The sequence below is a fragment of the Helianthus annuus genome, chromosome 16, assembly GCF_002127325.2.
Source record: "Helianthus annuus cultivar XRQ/B chromosome 16, HanXRQr2.0-SUNRISE, whole genome shotgun sequence".
NCBI lineage: Eukaryota > Viridiplantae > Streptophyta > Magnoliopsida > Asterales > Asteraceae > Helianthus > Helianthus annuus.
The window spans coordinates 79,035,657-79,049,389 of NC_035448.2; positions in this window are offsets into that span (position 1 = coordinate 79,035,657).

A 13,733-nucleotide genomic window follows, 5' to 3' on the forward strand; every position below is an offset into this window, starting at 1 on the left:
CGAGCTGCTCAGACAGAAGCCCTGAAGCCCGAAAACGTCAAGGCTGAAGCCTTACGCGGCTCACGACAACAAATGGAACAAAAGGCGGACGGCGCCTACTATGTCACGGGCCGGAGTTGGGTCCCTTTCTATGGCGGTTTACGCGAACTCGTAATAGACGAAGCACACAAGTCTCGTTACTCGGTACATCCAGGGTCGGATAAAATGTACCACGACATCAGCACTGCATATTGGTGGCCTAGTATGAAGGCCCATATTGCTACGTACGTTGGAAAATGCTTGACCTGTGCGAGAGTCAGGGTCAAATATCAGAAACCAGCTGGCCTACTTCAACAGTCTACGATACCACAGTGGAAATGGGAAGAAATTTCCATGGACTTTGTTACAGGCCTACCGAGATCTCAGCGTGGGAACGACACAATATGGGTGATCATGGATCGACTCACCAAGTCTGCACACTTCTTAGCTATTAAGGAAACGGATAAGTTCTCCACTCTCGCAGATATCTACCTCAAGGAAGTTGTTTCGAGGCACGGAGTGCCCACCTCTATTATTTCGGATCGCGATGCACGATTCACGTCAGAGCTTTGGCAAGCGATGCACAAATCTTTCGGCTCACGATTAGACATGAGCACAGCATATCACCCTCAGACGGATGGACAGTCTGAGCGTACGATCCAAACACTTGAAGACATGCTTCGGGCATGTGTCATTGATTTCGGCAACGGCTGGGAAAAGCATCTCCCTTTGGTGGAGTTCTCGTACAATAATAGTTATCACACCAGCATTCAAGCCGCTCCATTCGAGGCATTGTACGGGCGTAAATGCCAGTCACCTCTCTGTTGGGCAGAGGTGGGGGATAGTCAAATCACGGGTCCAGAGATTGTAGTGGACGCCACAGAAAAGATTTCACAGATACAACAACGCATGGCGGCAGCACGCGACCGTCTGAAAGCCTACGCGGACCAGCGTAGGAAGCCATTGGAATTTCGGGTCGGGGACCGGGTTTTACTAAAAGTTTCACCCTGGAAGGGTGTAGTACGTTTTGGCAAACGGGGCAAACTAAATTCACGGTATGTCGGACCATTCTAGATCATAGAACGAATAGGCAGGGTAGCCTATAGATTGAATCTACCAACTGAACTCGGGGCAGTTCACAATGTCTTTCATGTATCGAACTTACAGAAGTGCCTATCCGATGAAAACCTTATCTTTCCTTGTAAGGAACCCACTATCGACGAGCGGTTACAGTTCGTCAAGGAACCAGTAGAAATCACGGACCGGGATGTGAAGGTCCTCAAAAACAAGAGAATCCCTCTTGTTCGAGTTCGTTGGAACTCCCGACGTGGCCCAGAGTACACCTGGGAACGCGAGGATTAGATGACAGAAAAGTACCCCAGTTATTCGAAACCAATACAACCACTACTGAGGCTGAAGCTACTACTACTGAATTTCGGGACGAAATTCCAAATCAACGGGGGGATGATGTGACACCCCAGGAAAACCAGTAAACGATACAGCTTACCTAGCTTCCTCAGTGAGTGCATACCAAATTTCGGGACGAAATTTCCAATTAGTTGGGGATAATGTGACAACTCGAGTTTCTGACTTTCGCTTTCGCATTAAATGCGCGTTGACTTTGACTGCTTAGTTGTTTGGATTGTGAACTTGAATTGTACGCGTGGTGTTTTTAATGAAACGTATTGTCATGTTGCCTATATGTGATTACTTGGTAGAATATAATATTAGAATTATTATTATTAAAAACACTTAGTATAGAACTCGAAACTTGACATGCAGATCGAAGGATCACGAAGGATATCCTTCGATTCGAAGGATCAACTGTCGGTTCGAAGGATCCCGAAACATATCCTTCGACCCAGGGACTTTATCCTTCGGCCCAGTCTTTCAGATGGGCTTGGCCCATTTCTGTAATACGTATTTATACGTAAAAGCACGTAACCGGCTGTCATTCTTCAACCCTAGCTCCTTGTGTGTGTGACGGCAGACCCTCACATCCGAAGCCAAATCCCTTTTGTTGATCATCCTTAATCTCGGACGTGATTAATTACTTGTGAGTACATAACCTAGCATACCGAGCAAACCAAGGTGAGTTCACACTCTTACTAAGGCATGGGATTCCCGGGTTGTGGGAATGGGTTAAAGGCTTGATGATAAACTAATAACGTACATACACTACGCTTTTCCTAGACTATCACCTATCATAGTCCTCGGATGTCAGGACGGTTCCGTAGGTTGGAAAACACCTACGTGGTTCCGTAGGTTGGGATAACACCTACGTGGTCAGATGCCAATTACTATCCTCGATACAAAGGATACGCACGTAAGACATACGTGTACGCATTACTTACTTCTTCCGTAGGTTGGGATAACACCTACGTGGTCATATGCAAATTACTATCCTCGATACAAAGGATACGCACGTAAGACATACGTGTACGCATTACTTACTTCTTCCGTAGGTTGGGATAATACCTACGTGGTCATAATACGAATAGTCTAGTGGTCACTTAACATGGGAAGCCCCCACCTGTATAACTTACTATTGGCCCGGTAGAGCCACCCGTTACTTACTATTACGCATTTACGTACTGTGAACTCGCTCAACTATTTTGTTGATCCTTTCCTTTACATGCCTCGCAGATCGTTAGGTACTGGGAGCTTGCACTGGAGGCGCGGTCGTTGTGGACTTGGATCGTGAACATCATATGGAACCCATATGATACTTGATACACTTTTACATTGGATATTTTTATATATACGCTTCCGCTAAACATTGATAACTGGCTTATGTTTTGGAAACACCTTTCATATGGATTTGTTCTGAATTATACTGCAATTACTTTTACTTTATACAATGTTCTATATGATTTGTGGCTTGGTCCTGGTCAGTCACGCTCCCAAGCGGTGATACTCCGCGTGTGGATTTTGGGGGTGTGACATCTCAAGTGTTCCAGGGGTAGTCAAGCCTATCCCGGAGATTGCAGATGGAAGCCATAAGGTATCTCGTTTTGCATCACCAATTTGTGATGCAGAGGTACCCAAAAGGTTCCATATCCCTACTATGAAGCTGTATGATGGTACAACGGATCCTGAGGAGCACATAGCACAATACAGGGAGAGGATGGAGATCAATCCAATCCCAGAAAAGTTAAAGGAAGCATGCCTATGTAAAGGATTTGGATCCACTCTTACTGGATCAGCTCTTAAATGGCTGCTAAGTCTTCCCCCTTACTCTATCACTTCATTTGCTAATTTAGTTAATTTATTCAATAATCAATTCTCTTGTAGTAGAAAATTTGAAAGATTAACTAGTGATTTATACAGGGTAACTCAAAGTCATAATGAATCATTAAGGGATTATATAACTAAATTCAGTAAAGAATCCTTGGACATTCCCAACTTGGATATGGCCACGGCTGTTGAGGCTTTCAAGATGGGACTGCTTATGGATTCATTGTTCTATGATGATCTTGTTATGACACCGTGCAGGAACCTAGATGAAGTAAGAACTCGGGCACTCAGGTTCATCCGGCTAGAGGATGACAAGAGGATCCAGGAGAGACAAGTAGGATCCTCAAAACAGGAGAAGCAAGGATCCTCCTTCAAGAGCAATAAATTCAAATCCTACCATAGAAATGACAACCAGAACGTGCATGCTGTTGACCAAGAAGAGGATGATGAGGATTATCCTCCGATTTCTGAATATTGTTTTTCTGTTGACAATCATGAACTAATCCTTGCAATGCAGAATCTAGGAGAAAAAGCCAGGTGGCCCAGAAAGAATGATAAACCATCCGGGACTAAAGACAAGTCAAAGTGGTGTGCATACCACGCGCATTTCGGGCATCTAACTGAAGAATGCATCGCATTAAGAAAGGAAATTGGATATCTGCTAAGCAAGGGGCATCTAAAAGAGTTGTTGGGAAGAAAAAAGCAAAGGACTCAGGATCCTGAAAGGATCCCTGAAAAAATTCCAGCCCCCCCCCCGGCGAATGCACAAGTTATCAACTTTATTTCCGGAGGATCAGACATCTGTGGTACATCCTTCTCAGCGGCTAAAAGGCATGCAAAGGAAGCCAAAATGGATAATGGAGAAAAACCTATCCGAACATCAAGTATCTCGGAAGGAAATACGATAACATTTGATAAGGATGACCGCATTAACATCCAGGATCCTCATCATGATAGTTTAGTTATTACTCTATTTATTTCTAACCATTTTGTCCGCAGGATCCTTATCAACGGAGGAAGCTCAGTAAACATTATCCAGCTTGATGTTCTAAAGAAGATGCGTATCCCAGAATCAGACATCACACCAAGATCCTCCGTACTTGTGGGATTCAGTGGAGAAACTAAGAAAACTCTGGGGGACATCAAACTCCCAATCTACGTGGAAGGATTACATAATTATCAAAAATTTTGTGTTATTGACTGTTTATCTTGTTGTAATGTTATCCTTGGCAGGCCCTGGATACATGATATGAAAGCAGTCCCATCCACCTACCATCAATGTGTGAAACTCCCTAGCCCATGGGGGATAATCAAGATCGACAGTGATCAGCAGGAGGCCAAGGATTGTTATACCTCATCCATGAAACCAACCTCGAAGCCAACGGAGCAATAGCAATTACAGTATCCTCCAAGGAATGTCTTGGAGGCAAGGGAACAGGATGTGGACGAAATCCTTCTGGATCCTAATGATCTTGAATCAAAAATCTTTATCGGATCAGGGATCCTTGGCAAGATGAAAGAAGACATAATATCCTTCCTCAAAAGAAGAAAATCTACCTTTGCATGGAAACATGAAGATATGACAGGTATATCTAAGGATATTATCACTCATAAACTTGGCATTGACAGGTCAATCAAACCAATCCACCAAAAAAGGAGGAAGTTTACACCAGAAAGGAATGCCATTATCCAGGAAGAAGTAGAAAGACTACTTCGAGCAGGTATGATCAGAGAGGTAAAATATCCAAAATGGTTAGCCAATGTGGTTGTTGTCCAAAAGAAAAACGGAAAGTGGAGGGTATGTGTCGATTTCACTGATCTGAATAAGGCATGTCCCAAGGATCCTTTCCCATTACCCCACATTGACTCCATGGTGGATGCAACGGCGGGGCATGAACTGTTAACCTTTATGGATGCATCATCTGGATTCCAACAAATTCAGATGGAGCCATCTGACCAAGAGGATACGGCCTTTATGACCCCAACCGGTTTATATTGCTATATTGCTATGCCTTTTGGACTAAGAAATGCAGGTGCAACATATCAAAGGCTGGTGAATATGATGTTCAAAGATCAAATTGGACAGACTATGGAAGTGTACACAGACGATATGGTAGTAAAATCAAAGAAAGCTGAGGATCACCTAAGGGACTTGGAGGAAGCATTTGATATCCTTGATAATTATAACATGAAGCTTAATCCTTCGAAATGTCACTTTGGTGTTAAAGCAGGTAAATTTCTAGGATATATGGTAACTCAGAGGGGCATTGAAACAAGCCCGGAACAAATTAAAGCATTGGTGAATATCAAATCCCCTGCCAATGCTAAGGATGTGCAAAGGCTAACAGGCAGGATAGCAGCTCTAAACAGGTTCATATCAAAATCCTCAGAAAGATGTAAAGAATTTTATGATATCCTAAGGAAAAACAAGAGATTTGAATGGACTGAAAAGCACGAGAATGCTTTGAAAGCCCTCAAAGAATATATGTCCTCAGCTCCAGCATTAATGAAACCCGGAAAAGGAGATGTGTTATCCTTATATCTGGCGGTATCCTCAACCGCTGTAAGTGCAGTCCTTGTTAAGGATCACGAAGGTACACAACATCCTATCTACTATGTAAGTAAAAGTTTACTTGATGCCGAATCCAGGTACTCACACCTTGAAAAACTTATTCTTGCATTAATTATGGCATCTACTAAGCTAAGACATTATTTTGAAACCCATACTATTGTTGTTAGAACTAATTTTCCAATCAAGAATGTCCTCGGGAAACCAGAGATGTCCGGAAGGATGGCTAAGTGGGCAGTAAAGCTTAGTGCCCATGATATAAGATATGAGCCTAGAACAGCCATTAAATCCCAAGCACTAGCAGACTTTGTGGCTGATTTCAGTAGTGATCTACAAAAGGAAGCAGAATTGGAGGTCCAGCAGCTAGATGAAACCAAGGATCCTTGGATACTACACACTGATGGATCCTCAAAGGCTAAAGGCACAGGGCTCGGCATACTACTAAAATCGCCACAGGGGGACATAATACCCCACTCCATAGCTTGTGAGTTCCAAGCAACTAACAATGAGGCTGAATATGAAGCCTTAATTGCTGGCTTGCAAATTGCTAAGGATATGGGGATCAGATATCTTAAAGTATACGTAGACTCATTACTGATCACTAATCACTTTAATGGATCCTATGCTGTTAAAGGTGAAAAACTAACCAAATATTTAGAGATAGTCAAAGAATTGGCACTCTCCTTTGTTTCTTTCAGTTTAACACAGGTACCAAGGGAGGAAAATACAGAAGCTGATGCATTGGCCAATCTAGGATCATCCTTGAAGATCCCAGAGGATATAAGTATCCCCATCATCCATATCCTGGCTCCTGCTATTGAAAATCAGGTGGCCATGGAAATAGAAGAGGATACTGCAGTGATTCCTAGTGAGGAAACTCAATCTCACTCAGGATCATGGATCTCACCAATCATGAGATACTTACAACACGGGGAGATTCCTATGGGAGAAAATCCTAGAGCTTTCAGGATTAAGGTATCTCAATTCACAATCTTAAATAATGTATTATATAAGCGATCTCTTGCAGGACCATATTTAAGATGTATCGAGGATCCCGAAATTCAAGAAGTGTTGAGAGACTTCCATGAAGGAGATTGTGGAAACCACACTGGGGGCAGGCATTGTTCTCAAGGATCCTTAGAACAGGATACTACTGGCCAACTATGAAAAGGGATGCTGTAGAATATGCTAAGAAGTGTGATCCTTGTCAAAGACACAGCAATATCCTTCATCAGCCAGCTGAATTTCTACATTGTGACAACTCAGAATTTCAAGGTTAGTGCCAGTTCGATCGTGACCTTAAATTCTCATTATTCATTTCCAACGTTTCCTCTCATGTTAAACTTGTTAGACGGTTGGGCCGATTATGCTTTTTGGCCATTTATATCGTATATATGTTTCAAACAACATACACACATTACATTTGGGCCGCATGTGGGCATCTTGGCACACGCATACGCTTTGGATAACTTTGTTAGTCATGGATTTGGTAAAGCCCAAGTGAGGGTGTGAGAATTGGGCCAAGACCTATTATTAAATCACTAAACATGCAAACCAATATTCATAACCTACATTTATAAAAGTAATTGCTTCAATATTTGACAAAACTTATTAATTGTTCAGCACATGGCCGACATTAAACTCCAATCAACACCTAGTTGCATGTGAATTTTTATGTATTGCATTAGATGGGCCACACATGTGTCAAAGGTTTATCGGACCACACCCAAACCGAGCCCACCTTTCCCCCTATTATGTACGTGCATCATGATGTAAAAGATCCCACAACACCTTTGCAAACCCTACGGCAATCGGCAGCAATCAGTAGCAGCTTCCTCCACCATCACGCACACTACCTCTCGTCCTTCTCTCTCCCTTGGCAACCGGAGCACATCACCACTCCTCCGTCACCGATCGCCGGTAAGCCCCACATATCTCATCACTTTGTTTTACGAACGTGTTGACTCGGTTTCGGTTCGATCTCAACTTAAAACTTAGCAAGAAAATAGGTTATGCATGAAACTGTTATTAACACTATGTGCATCGTGATAGTACGGAGTGGATTATGTGTAAGTGTATGCGCATGGGAAGTGTATTTGGCATTGAGGTGTGATCGTATGTATGAATAGGGTATATTAGTTTTGTTACGACAACTGTGATGTAAGGTTATGTTGTGATTACATGTGAATATCAATCTTGACCTGCTTATAACATAAATTAACTATTGCAAATACTTTGAGTAATATGATGGAACAGATTGTATATGTATGTATATATATATGTGTGTGTGTGTGTAGTTGGTTGCTATTTAGAAAGATGATAATGACCCATGTGGATGCTGTTATTTGTTAGTTATCTCTTTCATTGTACAACTTCATATGCTCAGATTACAACCTGGTTTTCATGTTATAAGTGATTGATTTTGGACGTAACAGTGATGTGAAGATATGTATGTTACATATGTTATATATGTATGTAAGGATTGGCATAAACGTGATTGCATGAACGAGTTTAACTGGTACTTGATGATTTGATTATACATGTAAACGTAGTCGTAGATTTTCTGCACATGAATGATGATATAAATATGTGTGTAGAGGATAGGTGATTTCACTTGCACATGTTGTCGATAAGTTGCACATGTATGACATATAATTGGCTATGTGTATAAAAGCTCCAAGTCGACTCCGTTTAAAGCCATAAAAACCCGTAACCGAATCTGTGTAATATGTGATAAGTAATAATGTACGTGTATAGATGTATGAGAACAAGTTCTGGTTCAACTTCGGTTCGAAAACACGAACTTGTATACGATCATGCGTGTTGATATTTTTATTGTTGATATTTAGATTTGCAAGGATATGAGTTTGTGTATCTGATGTTATGAGAAACATGTTTAACCATTTCAATTCGTAATTGGACATTATGTTAATTGGGCCTTGTTAAGATGGGCCGAACATGTTTGGTGGTTAGGCTTGATGTAGTTGTGGATGAACTATGTATATATGAATTATGTTGTGCTATTACATGTATATAGGATTAGCGGTTACGACGTGAACTATATGTGTGCGTTACATGTGCTTTATGTGAACGTTGGATTTGTGAGTTAATTGTACGTGTAAGTTGTGGTTCATGTGCACGCGAAACTAACTGTTGACAATAACCATTTTAGGACGTGATTGATTAACTGATAATCGAGTACCTAATCTTACCGAGCAAACCAAGGTGAGTTCACACAGCCAAGGCATGGGTTCCCAGGGTGGGAATGGGTTGGATTATTTATTTGTGTTTACCTAGCACATGGAACTTAGTTATATGATCCTCGGGTGAGGAAGGGTTATTGATAAGATACAACTAGACTAATGGTACTAAATTGAACTGATCTTCGCACACACGCCAGGGTTGGCCGCGATATTATGACTAATCTTCGCACACATGCCTAGGAAGGCCGCGAACTATACTCTCAACTTCGCAAACATGCCAGGGTGGCCGCGATACAAACATACCTAGTCTAGAATACTTGGGAAACTTTCCCCTAATCGTCGCATACATGCCTAGAGGGCCGCGATACGAACTAATACGATACATGACTTAACGAACGAACAAAAGGCTTACTTTCCTATTACTATTACTGAACGGTTTACTGTGAACTCGCTCAACTAGTTGTTGATCCTCTGTTACATGCCTTGCAGGTCGTTAGATATATGGAGCTTGCACAGGGAGGAGAAGGTCGTTGTGGGGCATGGATCATGAATGCTTAATTAAACACTTATGACTTTTCATACATTATTACTTATGTTGGGTTTACTTACGTGCTTCCGCTACTTAAACAATGTTTGGTTTTGAACATCGATCATGTCGTGATGAATACATCATCTACTTTTATTATTAAATGCTGTGTTCGATATGATTGGTGGCTTGATCCTGGTCATGTCACGCCTCCAAGCGGTGGTACTCCGCGGGTGGATTTTTGGGGGTGTGACAGATTGGTATCAGAGCCATTGGTTATAGAGAACTAGGTTTTAATATGGGAAAACGTTTTATTAAAACCAGACTATAACCAGAACAGTGCTCTCAACGATCCACAACGACGCTTCGCTCCACGTGCAAGACTCAACACTTTAGATGGTATGGTCTATGTTTATGTTACCTACTTGTTAGTTACATTTGGATGGTGCATTGTTTATGGTATGCTTAGTTAACGTAGTAGCATGTTGCCCTTATTAGCCCTAGTGTGCTTGCTTTGACACTCAACTATTTACTTTAAACTTGACAAGTAGTGATCAAATTCTTTTCCTGTTTTCTCCTCACCCCAATACGACAACTGTTTTATGCGTTCTATTTATCCATACGACCGTCTCGACATGACGTCGCCATCTGACCCTCCGTACAGTCGGTTTGTACGTCAGCATTCACGAAGACCAGACCTGGCTTACACGAACACGGGCTTAGTAGAATTAAACCCATGCATCCCTGTTGACGAACTTTATCACCTTCACCTGTCATCGTCGCCAGAAGCGAAGCAGTCACAGTTACACGCGTTTGTCGTTAAGCAACACGAAACGTTACCCACCCAAACTCTGTTTTGGACAACTGATACACTCGCGCGACCGCGATGTAACGAACTTCCCTGTTGTGCCATGCCGCCATGCACCACTACTGGAAATTACTTCTAGACAATAGATTAGCTGGTCGAGTCCTTCGGTTGTTAATGGACCCCTGTTTTCGCTCGATTCTTCGTACGGACCTCATTAATTTCTTGTTTCTTTAATTGGCAACTGATATAACGAAACGCTAACAACCATACCATGATTTCCACCGATCACAATATTAGCCCCCCCCCCCAAGCGTTGTAAGGTATCTATAGATCGAGTTCGTCGGAACTCACTTCAAGTGTAACATTTGTGCCTGTAATCATCATGAACAGTTCAATTATCAATAAAATAATGTTATTTGATCCCAATGTTTGTTTCATTGTGTTTTACATTTTTCGTGTTTTGACTTTCGTTCAATTTCAAACAATACATCGCTTTCTGGAGCATTATACGCAAACTGGTGCGTAAACGTACTCAGTTTAATGCGACAAATACTCCGGAACATCAACATATACTCAACATACCTTAAATAACCTTTACATAACTTAGAAATAAGTTTTGAAGGCTTTGGTATAGCAAAAACAAGTTAATTCACTTACAGGGACTAAACTTGACAAACTGCGAAAGTATGCCAATTTGAACTGTAACGAACATTCCGGAACATGTCCATAAGTTAAACATACCATAAATATCCTTTACATAGCTTAGAAATAGGCTTTGAGGGGTTTGGTATGCTAAAACAAACTTTTGGATCATTCAGGGACTAAAAGTGTCAAAAAGTGCACAAGTTTGCACTTTCGCGCATAACTTACGTTCTGAATACATCCGGACATCCAAAAATTTATGTAAGCAACCTTATATTATGCCTTAGTGTTTGGCATGAGAAAAATCCATTCGTCGCGTCATTTGGATCGTCTTTCACGCTTATGCGCATGTCGTCGTAATTAAGCGAACATCGCGATCGTACGGCCAAACGAACCGACATCCGGAATATTTTTGAGCATATTTCAAGTCCCCTACACTTTAACTTCATCTTAGAGCCTTGAAATGAGGTTAACGGGGCTTAAACGTGCCAAAAATGGGCAAAAATACGTGTTTCTGAAGTGCAGGGACCAAAATTGAAAATTCTGGTCTGGGAACCTTAGGCGGGGCGCGTAAGGATTTGCCAAATCCTTAGGCGGGCCGCGTGAACATGTCTGACAGAAAGATTTTGCATTTAATGCAGAATCTGGCCTTTCGTTCGATCAAAGGGCGATGCCTTTTCACCCAAATGAAGGGCCAAGGGTCAAGTTCACTGAATTTAACCCCTGGACACATGTACGCACGAGATCAAGGCACGATATTCGATAAAACGATCCTAACGGTTCCACTTTTCCTATAAATACCCCCCCCCCTTTAGTGTAAAAATCACAAAATCAGATCTTGAAGCTCTAAGTTGAAACCATTGTTTCATACCTGAGCTATTTGGTCTTGATTTGCACTCGGGGACCCTCCGTAAGTCTTCTTTCGCTCTTTTATTCGCTTTTCGAGTCCGAAAGTCAACATTTTGTTGACTTTCTGCATTGACCAGCTTATGGTCGATGTGAAGTTCATGGAACTTCATAACGTGAGCGTGATCACGATGGTTATGGTCCGTAGTAACCATACCTACTGATCACCACGTTATCTAGGCTTAGTGACGAGTCGTAGTTTCGGCCAAAATGTGCATTCTTGCATATTTTGTAACCAAACTACTCGTGAGCATCAAAGCCGTTTGTTTTGATGTCAAACCTATTTTCAAACATAGTTAAGCATGTTCTAACATGCTTGGCTCGTCACTTTTAGTTTAGTGCTTATATAGGGTCGTAAGGTAAGCGATCTAAACCATCGCTTATGCTTTCGAACCCGACCCATTTGGTCGGTCATTAGGACCTGACCAAACACATTAGGTGACCATAGCTATAACCTTCCGAGGTTATACCTTGTGGTCACGATGTTAGGCGTTCCGAACGCGTTCTACGCGAACGACGCGTAAGGTGGCATAAGCTACCTAAACGGGTCGTGTTGGACCGTAAGCACTTAGGTTAAGCTTCATTTTAGTATGTAGGCTTTGTTAAACCATATTACACGAGTCTCCATACTCGTTTGGTTTACGAACCCGCGTACTATCCAATCTTCCGATTTGGTCCGGTATATTAACATAAGCTACCTATTAGGTGCCGTTGATATTCCGTGACCTCTCGCATTACCTGGTTATTTCACAAGAACAACAAAGCAACCTCAGGTGAGTACATAGAACCCCATCTTTTACTGTTTTCCAAACTGTTTTGGGGTGAAACACATGTGCCTATCTGTTACATTCATGCTTTCCATGTTTTCACATCATATGCCTGCTATGTTGTTAGTACATTATAGTACACGATTTCATTACATTTCATGCTATGTATGCCCATTGTGTGCGTACTTAGTACATTGATTTACATGAACATTTCTGTTGCATATGTTTACTCAGCATATGGACACATTGATTTACATAAACATTTCTGCTTCGTATGTTTACTTAGCATACTTAGTACAATTGTTTACATCACATGCCTTCATTTTTGTTATGACATTTGGTTTGTTTAACATGGGACAATACATTCATTAACATTAGCTACGCCGTTCGTTAGTAGGTAGTGGTACCATAGGAATTGACAACTCCCATTCCTGAAGTCCTGGGTTTGATAGGACTGGAAGGAATGACCGAATTCGATATACATAACTTAGATAAACCTTTAATTTGTTTAAGGGTTTATCACCGCAGTCTCAAGGCTTGGATGTATGCATAGTTTACAATATCGCATAAATGTTAATATCAATAGAGCATGCATTTTCCGCAGAACATAACGTTGATTTAAACCACGTTTTACTTCAACGACTTGTTTTGTGCATATGGTTTAAGTTGATACATTTCGCTTACCATACATGATACATTTTGGGATACACATTTCATGATTTACATTTAACATAAACACGTCGACATTGACATATACATTTGGTGGTTTACACTTGAACATAAACACTTGACATGGATTACAATAACACTTGACATTTGGTTTACACATGAACAATTTACATGGTGGATTGGTTTGGGTAAATGATTCAAGTAACGGGGCGTATGTAATATGATACAAACATGGTGGATACGCCGCTGGTACTTCCTATATATAAATGTTTGTATAATATTACATATCGTGGCGTTATCTAAGTCATTTCAGTTTAGACACATTACACTTTACATAAGTAACATATTCTTCACAAGACATTATTTTCACAAACAACTTATCTTATTC